The 25432-nt window shown below is 48.6% G+C and overlaps 1 protein-coding gene across 1 annotated transcript in view; it reads left to right on the forward strand.

The window, feature by feature from the left end:
• The window catches only part of Vvl (ventral veins lacking), a 42704-nt gene extending 17991 nt beyond the window's left edge, over positions 1 to 24713 (forward strand). The window contains exons 2-3 of the mRNA XM_070656091.1: positions 21895 to 22123; positions 24531 to 24713. The gene's annotated coding sequence lies outside the window, so the exon portion shown is untranslated. The remainder of the gene's footprint in view (positions 1 to 21894; positions 22124 to 24530) is intronic.
• Positions 24714 to 25432: the final 719 nt, after the last annotated feature.

Raw genomic sequence — 25432 nt, forward strand, 5'->3', positions numbered from 1 at the left:
CTGTCAATACCGAGGGGGAGGGGGGGGACTAACGAGGGTGTGACAGGTGTAGCGTCAAATTAGTACGTTTGTGATCGGAAAGGGTGGCCAGCACCGCTGGGGGTGTAATCCGTAAAAACGCGAGAGATGGTTTTATAACAACGTCGTTTAAGGGATGTTAAGTTCTCACGCGAACGCCACTTAAGAAATGATTTAAACGCGTGGAGGTACGTTGTCGCAAATTCGATATACGTCACGTAGCCAAAATAATAATCGAATAATAAAAATTTTAATCGAAACCGAGTCGACGTTGTCACACACTATCGTTGCCTTGCAATAATTAACATTTCTTGTTACAATTTTGTAGAAACTAATTATTATCATTATTTAAATGTAATATATTTATTTCCGAACGTGCAGGCGTTTTCTTCGTGTTTAAAACCGAGCAGGTTGGTTAGCTATTGACATCGTTTGTATTTAATATGCGTATATTGACCTGTTTTTTTAACGAGACGCAATGTCTTTTCGAGCCAAATGAAAAAGCGTTACCGAATTAAGATGCTCGCGGGATTCAAAGATAAAAACAATGACTGTGAAACAGCAACTCAAACGATATTACAAAAAAGAAAAGAAGTCGACGCGTTGAATAAATATGTCTTGCTATAAATTTTCAAAGCGAGAGAAAAGTATTTACTTAATTAATGTAGAGGCATAAACATTTTAATTATTGGAACATTTCGCCGGGCCTTTAACGGCATTCTCTTCCTCTCTCGACGCGAGGCGTAACAAATCGTTCTCCGCCGCGTGCATGAACGGCGACGAGAAAACGCAAGTACGATCGTTGCAGAAATAACGTGCGTCCAAACCGCAAGGCGCGACTCGAGTGTTAGGTGAATAAGTCTTTTCTCGAGTGCGGTCACACTCGGGCTTCCTTATTCGTTTCTCATTTACAGATAATTTGAGCGATCGAGGAAACGCGTCGTACATTTATGTTTTTCTGCTCGTCGTGGAATAATTGCGAAAACGTGCCGTCACTATTATTAGAGCTTGACTCCAGTTTTTTTTTTTTTTTCTTTTTGTACGCTACGCGTTGCTGTGGCTCTAGATGTGACATCTATATAATAGATTGTAGAAAAACATGCGTGTAATTGAATGAATTTGAACAAACATTTACTTTTTTTTTCTTTTTATTTACGTTTAATCGAAAATTAAAGCGGAAACTAACAGCGCGACGTTTATTCTTATTTTACGAGCCGTTCGTTTTGCCTGCTTCCAAGGGAGATATTTCCCGCGATATCTCCCTGGTGTTCTGTATAAAATCTTAAACGTCGAATGAGCCGTGAGTAGAAGCTTCGACCACCCTTGCGACTCGCGAGATCGTTTATGCCGCGGCAGCAGCCTCCTTTTCTCAAGGTAGCCTCGCCTCGTTGGCATTCCACGAGTGTATTAGCGAGGCGTGAACAGATCCTGACACCATCGCATTGATTTAATAGCCGATGCCCACACTAGGATCTTCGCGGCGCATTGTCGTCTTCTTTATGCGAGCGGACGTAGGTACGTACCTACGTGCATACGCGTGTGCGGAGGAAACAATTCAACGCCATCCTTCCCTCTCCTCGTTTTTCTCTCTAAGCCTCTTTCTCTCCCTTTGACCGTTGTTCCATCAACTTCTGTCTCTCTTTATCTATCTCTCTCTTTCTCTCTCTCTCGCCCTGCAGTTCCCTCTCTCGCGCTCTGAAGCTTAATAAGCATCGCTACCTACATTCCATTTCCGGTGACGCTGACGTCACACAATCCGACTACGGAGAGCGAGCGTGAGCCGCGTACGCGAGGCTTCGTTCATCGTTTACGCATGTCCGCGTCGAGTTTTTCCACCGCGGTTTCCTCTCGGAAATTTTAAGACTTGAAAAAGAAACCTCGCGACTGAGTCGACCGACTAGAATTCGTCGAACGGCAAAGAATTTTCCGCGTATCGTTTGAGAACAGACAGCACTCGAGCTCGCGAGAAGATCAATTCGCAAACAAGCGGCTCTCGGAATCGGTCTGGTTGCTCCGGCGGCTTCGTGTTCGCGGAATTTCGCCGATCGGCCTCGCGAAATTCTCAAATCCATCGGCGCGATCGGAGGCACGTCGACGTGAAGCCGCACCATCACCATCTAACGATCGCTCTCGGTCCCACTCGAGACTCTCGGGACGCGCGAAACTCGTCAATGTTAAGTACCGGATCCACTTTGCGGATTCCTCGGGGATCGTCCTTACGTCCAACCTTGTTCACCTCTCGACCGCTCTTTTTCGTCGATTTTACGTGGGTATTTTTTTTTTTTCTCTCTTCTCCTCGCGAGATCGTGTAGTGGCCCGGCGAAACGGACCGGGCGATAGAAAAAGCAAGCGGGAGAAAGCACGCGAGGGAGAAAGAGAAAGAGAGAGAAACGAGGGGACCGAGGTGATGGAGACAAACGCGGAGATCGAGGAGACGTAACGTAAGAAGGAAAGGAGAGAACCGATCGTACGTCCGACAGCAACATAACCAGGTAGGCCTTGAACGGGGGAAAAAAAAGAAAAAAAAAAAAAAAAAGGAGAGACTCGGGGACCCACGCGCATACGACTCTCTAGGAGTGCTGGCTCGTATATAGAGGCATTCTCGACTGGCGCTGCCGGGCAAAAGACAGATAAATAACTCAGCTATGGCATTGGCTAAGTAAACGAGCCTACGCTCGTGAAACGTACACCTGTACGGCCTGTGGTGCGTGCGTGTACGCGCGTGCAACGTGTGTGCACGCGCACGTCACGGTGAGCGCGGTACATCTCTTGTACGGTACACGTTCGCGTGGGCGGACTTATCCGTGTACGCCGGCGACTTTTTTTTTTTTGTTTCTTTTTTCCTTCCATCTGTTGCGCGAACACACGCACGCACACGCGGGCGCGCTCAAAAACGCACGTGCGTGCGCCCGCACGTTTACGCACGGCCCGCCGCGGTGCAGCGCGATAAAGATTGAACGCAAAAGAGCACCAGGTTCTTTTAGGTAGCCGAGATCACGTCGAGCTCCGCCGACGCTCTCCGCCTGACTTATTGCCCGCGTTACCTTACACCGCCCGCGGAAACGCAGCGGCTGCTCGCGGAAATGACAGGGACGCCCTGACAGAAGCGTGGGAGACGACCTCCCGGCAACGCGACTTGATTGGCAGTATTACCTCATTGTATTTTTTTTTTTTTTTTTTTTTTTTTTATTTTAACGCGATCTTGTATCGGAGAACCGTTTCGACCTCCGGCGGAGGTAACGCGTTAGAAACTAACCCGCAATTAGAGATCTCTCGCAAAAAAAACAAAAAAGAAAAAAGAAAATTGCACTGAAAAGTAATTTTAAAGAGATAGAGACAACGCTCTTTAATAATTTATAATATAGCCATCTCGCATTGTGTGGGCTTTTTTTTTATTAGTTGGGAGAGGACAGGGCGAACGTGCCACGTGCGTCTGGCGAAGGGCACGGGCGTTCCGTGCAAGTAATCTCCGTGCGTGCATCCCCGCGTGCTCCGCTCGTCTGCGGTCTCATTGCACCTCAATAAAAGCGCCGGTAGCGAGGATTCGGCACTCGCAGAATGAACATCGCATGCGATGGAGATACGAGCGGACTGACGGACGGTCGGGCGCACGCCTCCTTACTCACTTATAAAGTTAATTGAGGGCAAACGTCCACCGCGATCTACTGACTAACCCGAAAACATTCGTCGGAAAAGGCTGCGAGCAATCATTACGGAAATTTATTTTTAAAAGGCGGTTTTTATCTCCCCGACGAGCAATTATTCCATCGTAATTACGCACGTCGTTTCCCCTTCCTTCGTTTTTTTTTTTTACGACTTTGCTGCCGGAAAACAATTAATTCCAAAAATCCGCACGGGTAACATCGACCGAACAGAGTATTCGCGAAATCGTTTCTAGTTACGTCGGAGTAAAGTGCTGCGAGCGTCGTGCGTCGCAAATGCATCTTGACTTGGCAAAATGCACTCGGTACGCGAAACGTGTAATGACAAGCTGACACGCCGTGACATAAACGCGACCCATATTCGTCGGTCGCAAGACAGCTAGAGTTACCACTGGTGTGCGCGCGCGGGCGCGTGTACGTGTTCGCCTAAAAATAATGAAGAGGCTTTTATGATAATTTGCGGCGCGTATTGACACGCGGTCGAGAGTCAGAAATTACGAAGTTACGGGCGGCAAAGTCTAACGTGAATAATCAGTTCTTCCACTTGCAGCGCGGCGGTCTCCCTTTCTCTCTTTCTCTCTCTCGTATCAGCTCTCCCTCGCTTTCGGCCCGAACGAAGCCGGCGTTGATCCAAGAGAAATTAATTTCCACCGTCGAAAATCGGTAAAGTTATCGATATCGCAATACTTTGCCGGCGATCTCTTTAACCGCGACAACACCCGCGTTTCCTCGTCGCTGACCTTCGCAATTGCGAAGCTATTCCCCCGAGAGAGTCTGCGTTTTGCGCTGAAAAGCATTCGCAATAAGTTATTATGTTTAGTGGCCTTCGGCGGAGCTGGGGTCAAAACACAGATATCGGCGCGCCGAGACCAGTTTCTGTATTTTTCTCGAGCGCGGGCAAAGTTTGGTTTGAATTATTTATGAGAGTGGTGTCGCGGCGGTGCGATTATGGATTTTTAGTAGGTGGTGCTTAAGAGCGCGCAACAAATCTCCCTAAATGACTTATTTCTCGCGTGCAGCCGAATAGATGCTACCTGCTGAATACATATATATATATTTTTTTTTAAGACCGAGGTTTCGCTAGGAAGAGGCGGAGGGCGCGGGTTTCAGCAGGCTCATTAGGATCCCAACGTTACGCGGTCGCCGATATCAATATCGCCAGTCACTTATCTAGATGACAGCGGCAATTAGTCATACACCCCGCGGGTCGCTTTTTCGATGCGCGAGGGAATTAATTTGCCCGTCACGTTTTTACGGCCGCGCGAGGCTCATTCGTATTACGCCGACGTATGTACATTCGTACGTCTCAATGCGGGGTCCATTCGGCCGCGTTGAGGTGGCGGCGGGACTCGATCGGAAATTCACGGAAGATGATCGCGCTAATTTCGCCACGGCCACGCCGCGTATTAATCACGCGATTTTTCGCCCGCGGGGCGAGATCGGGCTGACAAATCGCCAGATAGACGCACGGTCGCCCTCCAATGAATTATAGCAACGCCGTGACAAGCTACAAATATTGAATCTAATTATGGTAATGCGCCGGCAATCTATTTGCATTGCTGAATAATGAAGACACACAGGTGGCACGGAAAGATCCCACCCCGATCGCCGGTGCGAACGGCCTGCAGGGAGCGAAAACCGGCGGGGAGAGCGGCGCCGCGCGTGCATCAAGAGATCGGGATGTAAGTAAGATGATTACGGGATCAGCTGCAAGCGAGATAGGTGAACGTCCACTTCGGAACGAAATGAGATTTCTTCGCGCGTAGTTTCTTTCTTCTTTTTTTTTTTAATTGACCGTTTGCGAAGATCTTTAAAGTCGGCGGATCGAGAGATAATATCTTTTTTTCGGCGCGATTGAGTGACGTCTGTTCTTCTAATAACTATTTCCGAAGCGCGAAAGAAAGTAAATCGAGATCGACGGGAAACATTTGCAAATTGTCACCTACGTGAAGAAAAAAAAATTCTCTTGCGCTTGCCCTCGTTTCCCCGTTCTTTTTATTGCGTCACGATACGGATCGTTGATCGCGTGATTGATCGCGCGTGCGTTTGAACCCTTTCGCTGTTCTCTTTTCTCGACCGAGTCGGTCTTGCGCGCGCAGTCGTCACCGAGCATGCAAATCATTAATTAAATTATGTGTCACGCGGATTCGTGTCGTCACGCTTCAAACTGTGGACGTGGCCACCGACTTTTTTCTACATTTTGCTAAGGCGTTTCTTAATCGCGCTCATGCGACAACACGTGCACGCACTCGCGTGCCGCAACTTTTCGGTCCGCGCGTTTCTGTACAGGAACGCGGCCCGCGGGACCGATAAAACGCATTCAGATTAGAGCAATCTCCCGGAAACTTTTCGCAAATCTCGCCGGACTGCCTTTCGTCTAATCGAAAATCTGTCGTGAAGTTTTTGCCTCCGGGGGGCGCCGGAACGATGATAAAGTGTCTCTGAGTGACCAATTCCGAATACAATATCGCACAGTTTGGAGAACGCGCCTCGAGGCCGGCCTTCCTCGCCTCTAGAGAGCGATCATTTTGACTTATGCGTTTTTAATACGTCGAGCGAGAAACTCGCGAGAAAGTCAAGATCACGCTCGGTAAACTTGACGCGGAACCGGAAAGAAAAATATCACGCGAATCAGCCGCTTGTGATTTTATATCCCGCGGTGTAAAGCTCATTGCTTTCGGAGCGCCGACCAAACGGTTTAAACGGAACAACGGAACAAGTCGGGGACGATTTTCGTCGTTATTCCCGTGCGAGGTCGAGCTCCTTCGTCGAGATCGCCGTCGAAATCGGCCGCCCCGGAAGGAACTTCGCGCTCGGCGGACGTTCAAAAGAGCCGAGGCGGCGGCGCGCCGCGTGTGTAGCGCGTGTCTCGTGCCGGCGGTGCATTCCGCATGCCCGCGGGAGGGCGATAAAACGTATGCAGATTAAAACATTTTATTTGAATGATAATATAACACTTGTTGATGCAACCGCGTTGGCCTAGGTTAGCATAATAAACATTATGTAGATCTCCGCCGCCGCCGCCGTCGTTCCGGCTATGTCCCGCCGTTACACAAACGTTTAACTCCGCACGTGTGTGCGTGCGTGCACGTGCACTCTCGCCCCCCTCCCGCCGTTCTTCATACTCCTCTTTGCCCACCCCGCCCTCGGGGGCCCGTGTTCCCCCCGCGTCCCCTCCCATATTCACGAGACGTTCATTCATTAAAAGCGGTAGACCGCGTGCATTCTCAATTTTATCGATGCTCCGATCGACTCGCCGTTCCCCTTTCACTACGTTTCGACCCGCAGATCTGGACGGTCGTCGCGAGAACCGCGCCTCATCCGTTCCTTCCGATCCCAACTGGCTTTCCCAAAAAGATTTTTTTTTTTTTTCTCTCTCTTTCTCTCTTTCTTCTTTTTTCCCTCAACCGTTTCGATAACCGTCGCGCAGTTCTGAGCGGAGGCCACAACGCGGCCGTTTCGTATGCGAGATCGCTCGCCCAACATCCACGGCCGTCTCCGCATAGCGGATTTACTGGCTTTATGACATTACGTCTGCTGCGTCAACCACGTTTTACAGCCGTCCTGTTGCTCGTGGCTAGATTCCTTCGTCGACAAAGGAAAGGCGGAAGAATACGCGCGAGGTGGGAAAATATTTTATTATGCCACGTCCGTCGGAGAACGCGCGATATTTTGGATTCCATCTGCGGCCGAGCTAATTTACATCGGAGTACGCGCCATGCACGATTTTATATAACAAACGTTCGCACACGCGGAGCTTATGTCGCGACCGGTCGAACTGTCGTTAATCGCCCGCGAATATGTCAGATTATCCTTGCGATAGAAACGTTAACGTTTGTCGAAGTTAAATGTAGAATGTAAAGAGATGTTTCACTCGGAGCTGTGAAACAACCTCGCGTCTAGCGGAGTTCGAACTGGGTCGAGCTGCACCACTGTATTCTCTCTCTCTCGCGAACTTTAACAGTGGACAGACCAGTATCGTCATTCCGGCACCAAGTGGCTGCGATAATAGGACCTATGACACGCACATACGTGCGTACACGCGCGCGCGGCTAAGTTAAGTGGCCGGTACTCGCTGAAAATAATGTTCAATTCCGACGTAACTGCACCTATGACCCTGACCCCACGGTTTTACCTTGAGCGCTCATTCAGATGTCCCGAGGAGCAATTTCGTGTGTGCGCCCCGCGTAATTTTACGTCTGGATCTTAGAAATATAACGCCGTCGATTAATTATCTAATACCTTTAGAATCAAACTGGAATCGATATGAGAGCGACGAATTGGAAACTCTAATTCGTGAGATTTGACGAGTTTTGATTCAGCCGAGAGACGGTGCGAATTAACATTATTGCGTACGTGCAGATTTAGCCGATGTGAGTAATCTTCGCACGCACAGCTACGTCCGAGAACGTGGCCTTGCAAACGTAGCGGCGTGCACGGGTTGAAAAATAATTGCGAAACAAGTAGACACGTGCCTAATGAATTTATCGATATTGGCGCGTAGTTACAAAAATCACATCGAATCTCTGTAGTAGAAAAATTTACGATCATCTATTAATTTCGTTCGCGAGTAAACTCCGCGTCGAATGACAGCGATATTAATTTTATCTCGACGTGGACATTTCCTCTCCCCTCTCCCTTTTTTTTTCTCTTTCTTTTTCTACTTTGTTTTCAGCGTCGGTTATTCAATACCGATGCCCCGAAACGACCGCTTTGCGACTTGAGATCTTCATTTTAAACTCGCGAAGGTGGGGAGGGGGGAGAGTAAGTCAAACTGTAAGATAACGACAGGAGAGTTTTATATTAATTATTTGTCGCGCGAGCTTTACTTAATTTTTTGTTCCTTAGCGCGAAGGATATATAATTTAACATTATAAATCACCTGCACCATCAGACGGCTCATGCATAAACATTCATCAGATAGAAATCAGGATCGTTTACCGAGCGAGCGATCTTTTTCCCAGTCGAACGGCGGGAGACGTGGGGCACCCCCTCGATCCCTCTTCTGCTCGTTCGTCTCGTAAACAGCACTTAAGCCGGGCGCAAAGCGCAGCTCATCGGACGGAAAGAGTCGCTGAAACGTAGCCGGTGCACGCGTCGAAGTTAAGTGGCTAAAATAATGTCTAATTCCCGACGTAAGTGCACCTACGCGTCTCTGATCCTTGGAGGGACGGGGGGCCCGGCCGATTCCCTCGGTTCCCTTCGCCCTTCGGCGCTTCGTTTCCCCTTCCCTCCCCCCGTCGATCCTGACTCCTCTGCGGGTCCCACTACGGCCACGACCGTGCTCTCGCCGCTTTCAGCTTGCGTTGCGCCGCAATCGGATGTAAATGCCATGCAAATTTCCAACGGGGGAGAGATAGAGATAGAAAGGGCCTCCGAGCACTCGGATGCAGGTACACTATCGGCGTACCCGGCTACCGAATGTACCGGGTGGCACGATAAACGGGCCCGCCGTGCCGTGCCGCGGGGGGTGACCGGCGACCCCCGGGGGAGAGCCGAGCACGAATTCCGAGCGCGGAACCTGCTGACAAATTTAATGGCCGTCCATTAAATCGTCTAAACCGCGATAGCGACGAAATATTTACCTGCGGAAAAAAAGGGGCGCCGCCCGCCGCTGCCGCGCGCTCTCCTCTTTCGATCCCCGTTCTTTCCTTTTTACGAGGGCAATCGGAAACCGCGAGCGTCCTTATCTCGAATACCCACGGTACAAGGATTCCGCCCTGTTTTCTGCTTTACTGTCGTTTTCGCGCTGCGCGTTATTAATTTAAATTAAGACACCGCAAGGAATAATTAATATCGAATACTTTGCGCACGTAACGACATTCTTATAATTCGATTTGTGAGGCGCGAACAAGACGTTTCTAATCTTCCAAAAATGTTCCCCGTCACATTTTACACCTCCGTATATAACGAAAAACAGTCGACCTTGCGCCGCAAGGAAACTACCAGGGAGTGCTCAAGTTCCTCTCGCCGGAACTCAATTTCTTACACTTGCCAGCTCGCTCTCTCCCTTTCTTTCTCGCGCACCCATCCTCAAGAGGATTTGCCGTAAGATTTGCATTTCCATCGCATCGATAGAAGCTTTCGTTGAACGTATCGGCCTTCCATAGACGTTCCGCACTTTCTGCATGTTTTGCTTTTCGCTGCCTCGCACGTCATTTTTTTTTTTTTTTTTTTTTTTTATCAACGCGATGTTATTTCTCGATGATGTAAAATCGTTTATCTTTGTGGGTGCAATCAGCATTGAATAGGAACTCCGTGAGTACGAAGTCTAGGTCGAAAGTGCTCAATTAAAGTTTCTCGCTTGCGAAAAGTTTAAATAAATCTTTTGAAGATTTTTAATAAATCTGACGAAAAAATCGCTGGATCTCGAAGGCGATCGAAAGATATTCTTCTTTCGTGCCTTTTTTTTTTTTTTTTTTTTTTTTTTAAGTGTACAGGCTTTATTTTGCGAAACACGAGACACGGAAGCGTGTGCCGGGCAGATGGAGAGAATAGCGCGCAAAAACTCGCAGCAGCCTTCTGAAATCCAATTCCAGTCAGATCTCGTTTGAGGGTAGAGAGACGTCGGATGGGGAAGCTGTGATGTATCGAAGCGGGAGGGGTGGAGAAAACGTGAGGAATTAGCGGTCGGACGCGTGCAATGTGGACGCAGCCGCATTGTTGTCCGGTAGCATTAGCGACGGTAACAATATGGTAGGTGAGAAGCTCTCTCTCTCTCTCTCTTTTTTTCTCTCTTTCTCTCTCGACTAGTGAAACATAGGAATAAAGGGAGCGCATCCCCGCGTGCAGCGTATCAGTTCTTTGTCACCTTTGTTTGCGTTATAAATAAGGGGCGGCAGAATAGGGCTCGATGGCGCCATCGAGAACTTTTCCAAGTGGTGCCGGATTCTCGCTGATCGTAATCTCGCGTGTCGGGAATCTCTTGATCGGTCGCTTCTTTCCGTAGTCGCGCGGCGTCCGATAATCGCGCAATTTTAACAGACGCGATTACGTCTTTAGCAAGCAAAACCGTTCGATCCTCGTTGTTCGCGATGCCTAATTCTCTGATTGAAGTCGTAACGTCGCGTTCCGACAATCGCCCTCGGCACCAGCGGCACTCTCGTGCACAACCGGCTCGCGGTATCTTCCCCGATCTCTCGCGGTTTCTCCGGGCGATCTTCCGTGACCAAGGCTCGTCCACTTAGACTCATCGCGGATTCGTGACTCGTGCAATAGCGTGCGACGAGGATCGTCATGAGTCACAACATCGGCGATAAAGTTGCAAGCGGCGGAGCCCGGCGTCCTTAGATTAATCGACTGCGGTCTAGCGCGGCAGTTTCGCGCCGGTGATTTTCCGATCGTTGCTTCGGGATTTATGTTATCGAGGCTGCTTCCCGCTGCTGTTTCGTCATTTGCGTTGCGCATAAAAAAAAGAAAAAAAATAAAAAAAAAAGAACGCGATGACTGGCTGGTTTTACCTCGTGGCATGCGTAATTAATGCAATTTTCACTCAATAACGAATAATTGTAACGCCGTCAAATTTTTATGCCGAAAGAAAAAGCGTCTTCTATTGTTGTCGATTGTATTAAAGCAATTAATATAACGTTCGCGGAATTAATAGTGCCGCACTTTTTTTTCATTTTTTTTCTTTCTGTTTCTTTTTTTTTTTTTCGTCCACGCACATTCGCTTCATGTAATCGTAGACGTGCGATTATAAAGCCGCTTCATCGTATCGTTGCGATATCACATCACGCGCGAGCTCGGAAATGTATTCTATGAAATGTAATTGCGAGAGCGTAGCGACATTTCCTTCTATAGACGCGGTAGATTTTCTTGATTAGGCGTCGGCACGCCGCTTATTTCCGCAAATTATTTTTCCCCTTTCCTCATCCCCCGCGCGTCCGCAAACGTGCGGCGGTGAGAGCGACGTGATCAAATAAAAATTAATTCACGACATCATTTAATAAGCGCGCTGTTAACCTCTATAATTTTCAAAAAGAGCCCCGCGATTATTCGGTCGCGGCGATTAACCCGTCGGTTTTTCAACAGATTCCCGTCATTTTATCTGTATACCGGCTTGCCTCTTTTTTTTTTTTTTTTTTTTCTTTCCCGTTACCTTCGCCGGCCGCGCGCGCTCTATCGTTGTGTAAAACGGATGATTTTATCAATCGTAGTTACGCAATACGCGATTAGAGGATGGAAACCGGTTGAGGCTCTTTTTCTTTTTTTTTTTCCCTCCCGATAGTTTCTCAATAGCGAAAAAGACGCGTGTTCGTTACGTAAATGTAACTGTTAAGGAGAGTAGGGCCCGTTGGGCGCCGACGTCCCTTTACCGCGACGTGAAATGATGATGGAGCACGTTTCGCCGGGTTTTCCGGGCGCGTTTTTGGCGCGGGGCCGCCGGTCGTTCCCGATCGACACCTTTTGTGGAGACGGCGTCGTCACAATGTGGCCATTGTGCGCGATCCATAGTTTTTGTCCGCGCGCGTTTCCGCGCTCTCGATGGCACACGTCGCCGTGGCCTCATCTCCAGCCGCGTCGTTCATCAAGGGGGGAGTCTGCAACGCAGCTGTCCGCCGCAAAACCGCCCCGGCTGCCCGATTTCGAAAGACGCTTTTTTCTCTTCGGTCGACGCAGCTTCGCGATCGCTCGCGACTCGCTCGCCGTGAAAAAGACACTTTTATCGACGAGAAAGCCGTACAATGTTTCCCTATAAATATCTGCTCGCGCGAAGTCGTTGGCTCGTTATTAATTAATGCCCGAAAGCCTGTAATAATGAAGATTAAACTCATGCAAATTGCCGACGCCGAAACCTGCTCCCTCGTGATGCGCGACGTTAAGTAAGCGGTGAGATTTATTTGTCCGCAACATGCGCGATTAAAAACGTGGCGGCTCGAATGAAACAGTTGTTACTTCTCGATAAAATAATTCGCCTGGTTCCTTTCCAAGTCTTAATTATACGTCTTTAGCGTTGTTCGGGTACACTTCGGGCCGAGATTGCACCGGCGCAGTTTCGCGGGACGAATTTCGGTGCGAGTGAATAACGCGCAATTCAATTATCACGGTAGCCGATCACGCGACTTCGATAATTCATTCCTTTTTCCGTATTACGAGAACGAGCATAAATTTGCCTTGTATCCGCGGGCACGATTTCGATCTCGGTCTTTCCATAAAAGAAGAGCCCCGCGCCCGTAAGCGTGCAATAATTCTCCCTATTCTACACGGTGTTCATTAATTACGGATACGGTGCGCGTGAGAGGGAAAAGAGAAAGAGGAATTATGGATCCAGCTTTATCCATGCATCGCCCAGGTATGGTCCGAGGCAAAAGGGATGTACGCGCTCGCGATATTTTCTTTCTTTCTTTTTTTTCCCCCCTTCTTCCTTGCCGGTACACGTCGCGATAAAGCTCACACCGAAGAATATTTATTGCCAAAAAAAAAAAAAATTCTTACCGCCGTTCATAACGTTCCTACTTGCCGTTCCAACACGCGAGAATCAGTCGCGAAATGTTCCAGCGAATATTCAAACCGACGTCGGTTTTAGGATATTATTAATTGCATTTTATTACATATTATTATTATTAAGACAAAAAAAATTTCAACCTCGTAAAAATTCGATAGATTTAAATCTGTGCTTCGAGTCTTGCCCTGCGTGAAAGATTTATTAAAAATTAAGGAGAAGATTTTGATTGTTGCTCGTAGAGAAATTTTTTTTTTTTTTTTTCCTTGTCGATGTTTGCACCGTCAACTGCGATGCAACTGGTAACGTCGTCAGGTCCAAGGAATAAAGACTTTCGGTCTCTTTCGCACGCGCAGCAGGGGTCACGGGGAAAAGTAGACAAAGTAGCGCGCGCAAAACACTAATGCCAAGTAAAAATAGTTTATAATCCATAGAAGTTAAGATCGGCCGACAATAGAGCCCGCGGAGCGTATTATGGGGTGCTTACAGGATTACACGGGTGGCGGGTAAGCGCATTTGGTGCGTTACAGACCAGAACTCCTTTATAAGAAGGAATAAAGAAGACGGGTAATCATATGGCTTTCCGTGACAAAGTAGCTCGTCAGAAGTAATTGTATTTGCTCGGAGTGAAGCTTTGTCTCAGGGAGGGCCGTGATACGCAGAAAAAGTTGAACAGTAAGACTTGAGAACTTCAAGCGTACAGAATTTTCAGCGATACTCGGCGTTTTAAAACTACCGTTTAAGTTTCTTTTATTATTTCTTGATTACAATTAGTCGTGTTTCTTTTTTTTTTCTTTTTTTTTTTGTATCTGAGTTTTTTCGCGTACACCACGGCTTTCGAAAAAAATTCAAGAATAATATTCGGTCACAAATATATCTGGCGTAAATAAAATGTAAACAAGACATATTTTTATTATGCGAACTTGGCATCGAACGGTACAATTGTCGCAGTTTCGAGTGAATTAAAAGCCTGCCAATAGACACAAATTGCTATGGCTCTTGAATATTGATTCTAATATCGGCTGACCGTAACAATAACCGTAACGAGTTGTCGGATACGAGCGGCCATTGCAGGAGATTTCACGGAAAATGTAATAGCAATAAAAAAAAAAAAAAAAAAAAGAAGGAAGGGAAGTTGCACGGAGGCGACGTAGGATGCGCCGAATTCGATCGATCAATAGGGCTTTTCTTCGCGCGATTAGTAGGCAAACGGCGTTTACCCGTTAAATACGACGTTTGGTAGGTCGTAACAACGGTAATTATCGTGTCAGTGGCTGCGCTCGCCAGCGTCGATAGTCGCTTCGTATCTTCCGCCGTTTAATTATGCCTCGTTAAGATGTCGAGAGCGTAACTCGGCCCGTGAATGATTATTCTCTCCGCAAACATTTTCTAAACATTTTTTTTTTAGTTTTTTTTTCCTTTGTTAGCAAATCTCATTAGAAAAGTATTCGCGATCGAGCGAGACGCAGGTTCCTCTCTAGAGGTTCCACACTTCCGTTAGGCTTTCGATTTCATCCTAAGAGGCGACAGGTCGCAGAAGGCCTCGCCACTTTCCGCGATACAAATTGCTACCGGCCGCGCGACAAACTCGACGACCTCGGACATGCATGCGGCAAAACGCGGCGGTCCGGACAAGGTAAATCTGAATAATAATGGCCGCTACAATGGCCGCGTCAAAGAGTTGCCGGCGTCTCACCTCGCGACCGACAGCTCCTCGGAGAGGAGCTCGCTCTCTCTTTCTCTCTCTCTCTCTTCTTTTCTTTCGAAGCATCTCTGGCCTCCTGGAGCAGGCGCACGAGGTGCGGAACCTCCGGCGAGGTTCAAAGGGAACGCGCTCTCGCCTTCTCGGCTCTGCCACTCGCGCCGTTTCAAGTCCGGGAGAGAAAGCGAGAGCCGCAGCTCGTAGAGAGCAAAGGGGTATCTCTCTCGTTCACTTAAGGATCCTATGTACGTGCCGATTACGTGGTCGTGGTTGTGAAGTCGAAAGGAGGGAGAGGGAATAGTGCAACCTGGCGAGACAACCGGTGGCGAGGGGAGTCGGGACCGAAGGGCGAGGGAAAGGCACGGGCGAGTAATCCTATGAGTACGACTGCCGGCACGATCTTTTTCGGATACTGCCCTTGCGAGAACTCAAGCGTACTAAAGAAGTGTCTATCGGGCCGAGACCCTGACGGTTTGTCTAGAACGTGTCGGTCCTCCCTCTTCTCTTCTTCCGGTGTTCCGCCGTAGGGTTTTTTTTTTTTTTTTCTTTCTTTAAAGGACGAGGCCGGGTCGGGATCGCACGAAGAATTTCCGTACTTTCTAAAGGAGTACGTGATTTTTCGACAATTTTCACTGAGCTCTACCTGCTACATCGCAGTTTTACAACATAAATCACGTCATGGAATATTGCATTCCGCCCGTGAATTATTATATGCAGCTTTTTGTTTATCTCCGCGCGGGGTATTTGCCGTTTTACGGCGAAGGTCCCTTCGAGGAAAGGAAATCATATGTTTCTTGCGGAGGAATCCGCACAGCCGGAAACGCCGCGGCAAAAATCGGAAATTGCGTTAATAACTAGAGGCCGCGCGATACACGCGTTCCGTTCGCGATAACGTCGCGATACCCGATCGAGAGATCGTTATTGTAAACCGCGCTTGTAACAACCCGTTCGACGGAGATCAGAGAGAGTTTACGGTGCTCTTGTCCTCCGCTTTATCGTGGAATGAAAAAAAAAACCAAAAAAAAAAAAGCGAAGGTGGAACAATCCGGTGTTGGGTTTCCAGATGCGTGTGTCCGCGGCAGATACGGCCGATCGGCCGATTAAGGATTAAAAAGCCGGGAGGTGAAACGTCGCGCGGAACCGGCGCGGGATAACTTCGCGGAGTTAACAGCCTCGCGAGGCTCGTCGGTTCGTTTCGCGCTTTATCGCCGCTCGCCCGATGTCTTTATACCCTTCGTTAGGCAATTCCGATTTTCACCTCTCGCCATTCGAGCGATCATCTCGGCCGTCTCCCGTGTGAGAAACCCGGCCCTCGTTGCGGCACCGAGATATGGAACCCGGTGACTACGTTTCTCGCCTCGTTCCCCTCTAATTTACGCGGACTTGAGTTAATATCGCAGGCCTCGGGAATGCATTGAGCGCGGCGGATCGCCAACTACCTACGCATGCTCGGCCCGTGGAGCCGCTCGCGATGCTCCGTATTATCTTCACGGTGCACGCTGTTCTTTAAGCCCACGTGCGTAGGATCGTTATGGACATTTGTCGAGCTAAAGTATTCCAAAAGAATTAAGATAGAACGCGAGTAACGGGGCGTTTCGTCGCCGCCGGCAGGGCGCAGACCTGAAAACTTGTCCCCAATTTTTCGCCCGGCATCCGGGCTTTGCTACTTTGATATCTAATGGTGATAGATCGATCGCGAAATCAATCATAACGGGTACCCTTGACAAGCTCGCGCGACCCGCCCTTACATGCCGATGGCTTTTTGTCACTTCCTCAGGATAAAACCTTGGAAAAAAGAGAGAGAGAGAAAGAGAGAGAGACTGGACGAACTCTCGTCCTCCACATAATCCACAGGGTGATTCGTTACGGGCGTGAGCTAACGACAACGACGTTCCATCCCGATCGCGTCATCGGCGTCCGCGACGCTCGATTTTTTTTTTCTCGCCGTATAAAGATCCTATCTGGCGTTATACGTTGTTACCGCACGCCGTCCTCGCTCGCGCGAGCCTTCGTCGTCGATCGGGCTGTCACGCTACCGGACACTGTCGACTCGATCGTGCCACGCCGTCGACGGGGCAGAATTTTTCAAACTCGGAAGTCCAGGCCCCGAAGGACACGCGCGATTCTTTTTAGATAACAAGTGCGTCTCGTGAAAGGCGCTCGATTCCTCGAACCAGGGGAATAACGCGTCTATCAAATAACACAACGCGTATGAAACGCGCGTTTCTCGCCGGGTAGCAATCTTCCCGCGAAAAGAAAGATCTCGGTTAAGACGGATGTTTGCGCGATAACATTCTATTGACTCATCTCGGGGATTTATGAAGCTCGTCATGAAATTTATCGCGCGCTTTAAAAAAAAAAAAAAGAAAAAGAAAGACGCAACACGTTAGCAGAGACGTCGCGAGCGAGCGCGCGAAAAATATATCGCGCCGACGACGGAGTGAAAGGAAGAGTTAGAGCCGCGAGCAGGCGCAAGCCGCATCCGTCATATCGTTGGTATTTTGAAATGCTTCCCGCGAACCGCGAGAGAAAAAGAGAGAGAGACCGTCTTTCTCTCGCTTTTCCCGCCCCAGCCTCCTCGCTGCGAGCGTTTTTCCGTTACGTAAGACCGCGGTTGCGCGACAATGAGAATCCGCCTCGTTCTTCCGACCTCGAGCAGCGGCGAATTTCTCTCTCGCGCGAATAATTACGTGTGAGATATCGATTTTCGACAGGCGGCGGAGCGTGCTCCTCGTCTGCCTCCCCGCTTTGTCCACCGCTGGCTTTCAGAAGCGCTGGTCCAGCGCGTTCGAGTGTTCGGGAGAAGTCGTTCGGGGAAGAAAGGAGAGACAGAGAGAGAGAGAGAGAAGGTTAGAGAGAGAAGAGGACGAGAGAGCGGAGAAGGAGAAAGATCAGGTAGAGGATAGTCCGCCCGGATTGACCGGCGGGTGCTCCGGATCTGACCGACTGGACCGGTTTTGCTCGGATTCCCTAGGAGTTCTAGCCTTCGGGAGTCTGCAAGACTGGCTCTCGGCTTTCTGGGATTCTCTCACTGGTCGCTGCCGGTTACCGGCCACTACAGCGTAGAACTAGGACGGGCACGTCGCTCTCTCGGATACTTCTCCCCTTTTTCTCTCTTTCCCTTTGATCTCTTTATTTTCTTTTTTTTTTTCTTTTTTTTTCTTTTTTTTCCCCCCTCGTTTCTTCTTCTGCGTCTTCGTCCGCCGATGAGGAAGTTTCACGCCGCATCGCCGCCGGACGGCTCCGGTCGTGCTAGATTTCAACGTATCATTTATCATCGGACGGGGGCGGCTTGCACGCGCTCCTGATGACTTGATACTGAAGGCAACACGGTCTCGCGACATCGATACACCGAGCCCATGTCTCCCTCGTGTCGACCGAGCTAATTCGAGATTTTCTAAGGGAACGTCCGAGAATGTGATTGATAGAAGTGTGACTAAAATTCGCCAAGACGTCTCGCGTGTCCTAGCTTTCAAAAACCTCCGCTAGTCCCGCGGAAGCTTGCGCTAAATTCTTAATTAATAATTAATACCAGTTTCCATAAAAAAAAAAAATCGATTTACGACCGGAATTTGCGAATCGACTCGCCCAAGCAGTCTTCCTCACCGGAAAGAGGCTCCATTACAATCTCACGTCAACCGGGGATCGCGTTCATCTCCGTTTTGAAATGTTTCGCCAGGGCGTTGTCAAAATCCAGTTTAGGAATCGAGTTCAGCCGCCTGAAACGATCTCGAACGACCGTTATAGGTGGCGAACGGCGGAGATCTTCCGTTCCGGAAAGGTGGACCGACCGGCCGGTTGCGTCGCGGTTTTGTCTACTTTGCAGTGCGCGTGAAAAGAGGCGGTTGTTGTAAAAAAGGGTTGCGCGCAGACTTCAACGTCGCAGGGTGGCAGGCGGTTCTTCTGCCGCATTGTGGGAACGTCTCGATGATGGATTCGGTCATTAATTAACCCAGCTAAGTGGGAACCACCCGACTCATTTTTTATCCGCGCCCGAGCCTCGCCTGATACGCGATGTTTATCCCTGTCGTTTATTTATTATTTAACCACGCCGTGATTAAATCCCGGGACCGCTTATTTACCCTTGCAAATCTTGATACGCCGGATTAATTAATACGTTTAGTAACACACGAATTACCGGCGGTAACATAAGGAAATTATGCACACCTAATTTCTTTTCTTTCGCGCGAAAAACGCGGCCGAGTCACGCGAAATTTATGCGACACTGAGCGCGCGGAGTTATATAATTATTTCTACATAATAAATCCTTTACGCGCGTAACATTTTGCGACTGTCGGTTCACTCTCGCATTAATTTCGAGGTACTATAACTGTAATACCCTACGTTAACAGGTTTATTTACCTTGCGATCTGCACGAGATCTCGCTTATCCAGAATTGAAATGCAGAAAACGAGAAAGAAAGGGAGAATTACAAGCTCTCCTCTCTCTGCCCGCGTACAAATCTCGATACAGACAATCGAGATCGGGCTTTCAAATCTGTAATGCTATCTAATGCTTCGTTAAAGATTAATTGAGAAAAATAGGAGATATCTAATCATTAAAAGTATCAGAAGTCATTCGGGGACCAGAAGCTCGACGCGTGTTTCCCTTGAGAGGATCGGGTTGTCGGCTGTAAATCCTGCTAAGTCGTGATGCTACCTGTATGCAAACGCATTTTTTTTTTTTTGCGCGCGCGCGTGGACGACAGGTGATACGCGTGACGCCCGCACGAGATTTTGGGAAATCGCGGAGGGGCGTCCGTGGTGCGGAACGTCGGGATTATCGCCGTTGTCTGGCGCTTTAGAGGTGCCATTAGCCACGGCACGTCGTCCTGGTGGTAAAAGAGCGTGGCTGATGAATAGCGTGGCGATGATCGCCGCTCGCGTCGCGCCGAAGAGGGTAGAGCCTACTCGACCGCGCCACCGCACAATTCATTACACCACTCGTACGTCCAACGAAACCGGACGCGCGCTTCCGTAACGGCACCTACGTAGTCACCGTGACGAATTTCTTTCGGTGAAAATTTATAGAAAAAAAAGGGGGAGGACAAAAAATCCAGATATTCTCATTCTGAATTTGTCGCGATTCGCTCGAGATCCGAAAATGCTGCTCTGCCAAAAACCGGCAAGAATGCAGCGAACAGAAGTCGCGTCGGTTTATGTCGCGACACCTCGGTGTCGTTAAACTCGCGACGGCCGGCTATCAAAACGCCGAGTAAACAAAGCATCTGAATCAGAAATCGATATTAAATGAGGCGCTGCGATGGTGATTAATAAACGCGCCAGGTTTTTTTTTTCCTCTCTCCTCCCGTCTAATTTATTCGCCCCCGCTGGATCACATTTTTCCGCGCGCGCATGCCTTAATAACCGTTTAATGCCGCGCTAATGACGGCTCCTCTCGCCGGGATTAATGATTTTGATCGTCCCGCGCGCTAACGACAGCGTCATCGGCGCGTTCGACAGCAGTAGGGCCTCTTGTTCAACCGCACACGTCGATCGCGTTGGAGATGAAGATTTATGTAAAAATATTCCACCGCTGAATCGCGCTAATAGTACCGAGTCGTCGTTTCATTATAAAAACGGTAACCGACTGTCTCGGACTTAGCCTCTTCTAATTCATCGCCCGCGCGATTATACTTGATAATAATACAATTAATATAATAGTAATGATTACGTGCCGTTTAAGCGGTTAGATAATATATATAATCTGTTACGGCACATATCGGTCGCGCCGAGTCAGCTGACGGTCATTAAAGCGAGCGTGTAGAAGCGATGCCCGTTATGCATATTTAGCATTTCGCGATCGTACGTCTCGGTTTCGTGAGAAGTACGCCGCGCGATCCTTACACTCGCGGTTTCGAACATGAAGAGGAACTGTCGTTCGGTCGAAATTTGTTTAACAAAGAAGTGCAATTTCGCGCGCTCCGCAATTTTTTTTTTTTTTCAATTACAAGCTCTTAGTAAGTTCAGAGTTATCTTTCGATTACTCGCCTGCTGTGTTTGTGTGCGAAAAGAACGTTCAAATTACTACACCTCTGATTGTGCATTTTACCGCTTCGATGCACGCACCGATACGCACGATTTGCGTGCCGCGAGGAACACGATCGCGAGCTCTTGTTTTCCTCTAAAAACGCAGAAATTGGCGCCGCCCGCGGGCAGAAAAAGAGAAATTGAGATAGAGGCGAGAGAGAAAAAAAAAAAAAAAAGGACGCAACGTCCGACGCAACAATAATAATTGTAAGCCGTGCCTTTCGTGGTATCGCGATCACCCGAAAATAAGCGTTCGTAATGGTAGCGCATCCTCCTTTCTCGCTCCCGTCGCTATTCGGCTATATCGGCGGGCCCTTCCTCGCCGCTTCCTTTCCGCCTTTCATTCTTTGGGCACCGAAATGCGAGAGAGAAACCGTCCGGCTATCTCTCGACGATCGCGCGAGGAGCCGCCTGCGCATTTTGATATAGCACGCTCCAAGATTCATATTTATTTGATCGTTGCAATTACGGTATGATCTTTTTAATTAATGCTTCAACGGTTTAGATATATTCGCTCGGTATCATTAATCATATTTATTCATTATTTATACGTAATGATACGTTATCTTGGAAAATTATTTCTTACAGAAACTAGAAAATTAATTTACACCACATATTGTAACAGTCTAAACAGATTAGTTGAAATTAATTAAACGTGGATATATATTTATTTATCGAGCAAGGATACCCACGCTGGAAAGATTACAAAAGAGTTTTGCGTCCGCCTGTACGTCCGCGGATTCCATCTCGTGGGCCCTACGGTGTAACAAGCGAGCGCACATAATGATATTAATCAGGGCGGTGTGTTCGGCTTCCTTAAAATTGCCGGCAGGCTCAATTTCTCACTTAAAATCTAATTAGAGCTTGCCGGAGCTCTCGAGCTGCTGTAGGCCGACCGACGGGATTTCAGAGGGCGCGAGGGGGAGCAGGACGAAACTGAGCGGGGTCCCGTTCTCTCCCCTCGGCGCGAGTGGGCCACGAATTTGACCTCGGAATAAAAACGGATCCGAAAACCTAAGGCCCTACTTTGTGAAATTGTAGTTTCCTGCCCTCGGATCGCCGATCGTCCTGCGGGCCCATTTTCGGATCCATCGAACTCGATGATCGGCTCGCCATCCCGGCCGCCGCCGGACCCAACCGGGGACCTCCCGAGGAGGCATCCAGTCGATAAGAATCGGTCGCCAGGACCTCCGAGATCAGTCCGGGATGAGAGAGTCGCCCGTCAATCAGCCAGGACACTCGGGCGAGGCGAAACTTCGTCGGATTTGAGGTGAGATATTCTTCTCCACATTACAATTTTTATTCAAACGCAAAATTAGATATATTGCGATATATCTAACTTTTAAAACGTTGTGATAAAAAAAATATAAAAAAAACATCCATTATTTTATAGCGATATTCAAAGAACGCGTAATCCGCGAACGTTTAATAGTCCGCGTGAGAGTTTCGGTGACGATAAAACGCGTTTGCATTCCGCGCGATCGGCAAGCCGGTGTCGCTCGTTTTCAGAACACATTGACGTTTAATGCGTAATTATATGCATCGAATCGCGCAATATCGTGGACGCACGAGGCGATAAAAAATGCGAATGCGAGGAGAGATAGAGAGAGAAAAAGGGGTGCGAGAAGGAGGACAAAGTGACACGAGCAAAAAGGACCGGCCAATCGTTAGCGAGGTACAAATTTCGCCATTTGCCGCAATAAACTTTCGAAACCGCTTGTAACTTCTTCTTATGGAAGGCATGAGTAATCGCCTTGTTAGCCCTTATGGCCTATAGCCCTCGTGCTCGCTCCCTCATCCGCGGGAGGGACAACAGCGGCAACAACAGCGGACGGACGCGCGCATCGATGTGGCGGAAATAAAAAGACTGAGGGAAAGTGAGAGAACGAGAAGAGGGAGGCGGCACGACAGGGGGGGGACACCAAACCCTCGCGATATATGTATGTACCCTATCGACGGCGGGTGAAGCGAAGACGCGCGAAAGAAAAAACGGGACGGAGAGAGAGAAAAAAAAAAGAGGCTGGAAAAAAATGCACGGGGACGAAAGACCGGGAAAAGGGGAAAGGGGGAGGGAGAGCAACACGGAAAGATACAAGCGGATAAGAAAACGGCGGGTCTCTCGAATACCTTTTCTCGGGCGCCTTTACCGCGCTTCCATTTTCCGCGTTGGAACTGAACTAGACCGCATATATCGTCGGATCGCATCTGCCAGCATCTCTCGCGTCTCGCGCCGCTCGTTTTCCATGCGCTCTTTAATTAATGGCGCATTAATAGGGGGAAATAATCTCGATCGACGAGGCGGGAGAAATGTGATGGCACGCAGCGCAATAACAAACATACGATGTGTACGCGATATTTCCATTTCTAATGACGGGTTTTCGTTTGATCGACCTATTTGATAAATTCTAACATTATTTAACGATTGAGATATTAATCGCGGCCGTCAATGGTGTCTCAAAAATTTGAAAAATAAAAAAAGAAAAAAATTAGAGGGAGCTTTATTCTTGACCCTGTTTATCCGTTCTCGCATCAGGTGTGTTATATCAGCCTATAAATATTCGAGCAAATGCAAAACGTTTATTATCGCGTTGCAGATTGTATCTAGATTACATCGAATCAAGGACTTCTCGCATCTTTACGTGTTCAGTAGCTTTTTAATTAACATTTAATAATGTTAATTTGTGCGCATGTGAATCACGAGGCGTTAATTTCCATTCGATAATTATTGTAATGATTTGTCTCTTGCTATTAGCGGCAATCGCGTCGTTTGCACTGCATCTCGAAAATCATGACGTGTTATGGCACGAGATAGTCTTAAACGGTAAAAAAAACTCAATTTTAATCAGTAATATAGATCTCTTGCGCAACAATTTTTCTGAATCGAAGTTCTTTGCTGCATTAATCCATAATTACGGAACAAAAAAAACGGTTTTGTTCGGAAAAATTCTTTATAGCTTCGATAAGAGGTGATTTCCAAGGGAAGAACGTAGCCGTTTCTATTTAAATTGTCCGATTAAAACGTAAGCTTTTTTTTCTTTCTTTTTTTTTGCGACGCACGGACGTTGTTTTTATTGGCGGGGCGCGAGAATCGCGGTCGTGTTTCTTGCGGCGCGTGGAATTTCGCCGGAAACGAGTTGTCCGTTCGTCGCGCGTCCTCGGGGATTCCTTTTTCCTCGTAATTCTCACGGGACCTCCGGCCTCGCGATACACGCACGTACGCACACGGCCGCGGGACGCGCGCGCGAGGAAGTCGCGTGGCCCCATATCTTAGGAGGAAGCCGAGGGGGGTCCGGCCGAAGGACAGCGAATGGGGACTAACACTGTTTTATCGTGTAGCCAATTAATAATGTTCCTCCGGGGTTCTTCCACCTTTTCTCTCCGCCGGCATCCCCCTTCGCGAAGGAGAGATCTCGCCTTAGATATCCACCGGACTCTCTCCCGCAGACCCCCCGAAGACGACGTCTCGAGGCTCCGTGCGATCTCGCGCAGCTCTTTTTTTCTCTTTTTTTTTTTTTTTTTTTTTTTTTTGCCTGCCCACGTTACCGCGGGGCTGTAATGAGTTAAAGCGTCACCGGCGCAAAAATATTAACGACTCCTTCCCCCGCGCGTCGCGTGATTCGCGGCAAGAGTAATCGTGCCCTTCTCTAACACGAATATTTTCTACCTTTGTGTTTTAGCTTACAGAGTTGTCTCGCATCGTCCTCCTGCAAGCAATCGTTCCAGAATCCAGTCCCAGCCAGGCATCGTGTCAGTGTGTGGAAATACATAATTATATAGAATTACGGTATAAGTTGTGTTAAATCAATGTTAATCGCTGTAGCGAAGTGGGGTATTATAATAAATACATTATTTTATGTATACTTTTATCGCTTTGCTTCCTTCGAAGTGATCACGGCTCACGTTCGGCGGTTACTTCTTTTGCCTAACAAAAGAACTCTATATTCTCCTCCTCGCGCCATCTCACTTTATTCCGCGTCCCTTATCCCGCTCCGTCACTGTTGGCTCTTCGAGCTCGTGCTAAGGTTGGCGGCATGAGAACATACCGCGGTGCAGTCAGACGAATGCTTTTTACGTATGCACAATTGTCTCCTAGAGGGAAGGAAGGAAGCGAGCAGAAAGGACGACGTGGAAAGCCACGAGAAAGCCGAACGACGAAGGGGGGAGGGAGGAAAAGCGAAGGTGCACCGTACGCGGCAAGTGAGCGAGCGAGAGGAAGAGAGAGGGTTGCGAGTAAAGGGTTTCGACGTTTCCTCACGGTTCGGCGATACCGCGTTTAGGACCATCTATCTCAGGGGTGTGATCTTCCTACCCTCCCCCCCCCCTCGCCCGCTTCCTCCGCTCTCCCTTCCTCCACGGGCGAGAACGGACGGCGGGGGTCACAATGGTTTGCATACACTTTCCCATAGGGATGACACCGCGCGCGCTCGCGGACGTGTACCTGGACCTTTAAACGCACGGGCAGAGGCGCGGAGAGAAAGGAAAAAAAAAATATATGCACGGAGAAGAGAAGAGGAGGATACATAACGTATGGAGATCTATGCAAAATCGCGGCTCGAGGTACCTGAGGCAGGGAATACGA

Source organism: Cardiocondyla obscurior, linkage group LG01 (genome assembly GCF_019399895.1).
Source record: "Cardiocondyla obscurior isolate alpha-2009 linkage group LG01, Cobs3.1, whole genome shotgun sequence".
NCBI classification, from domain to species: domain Eukaryota; kingdom Metazoa; phylum Arthropoda; class Insecta; order Hymenoptera; family Formicidae; genus Cardiocondyla; species Cardiocondyla obscurior.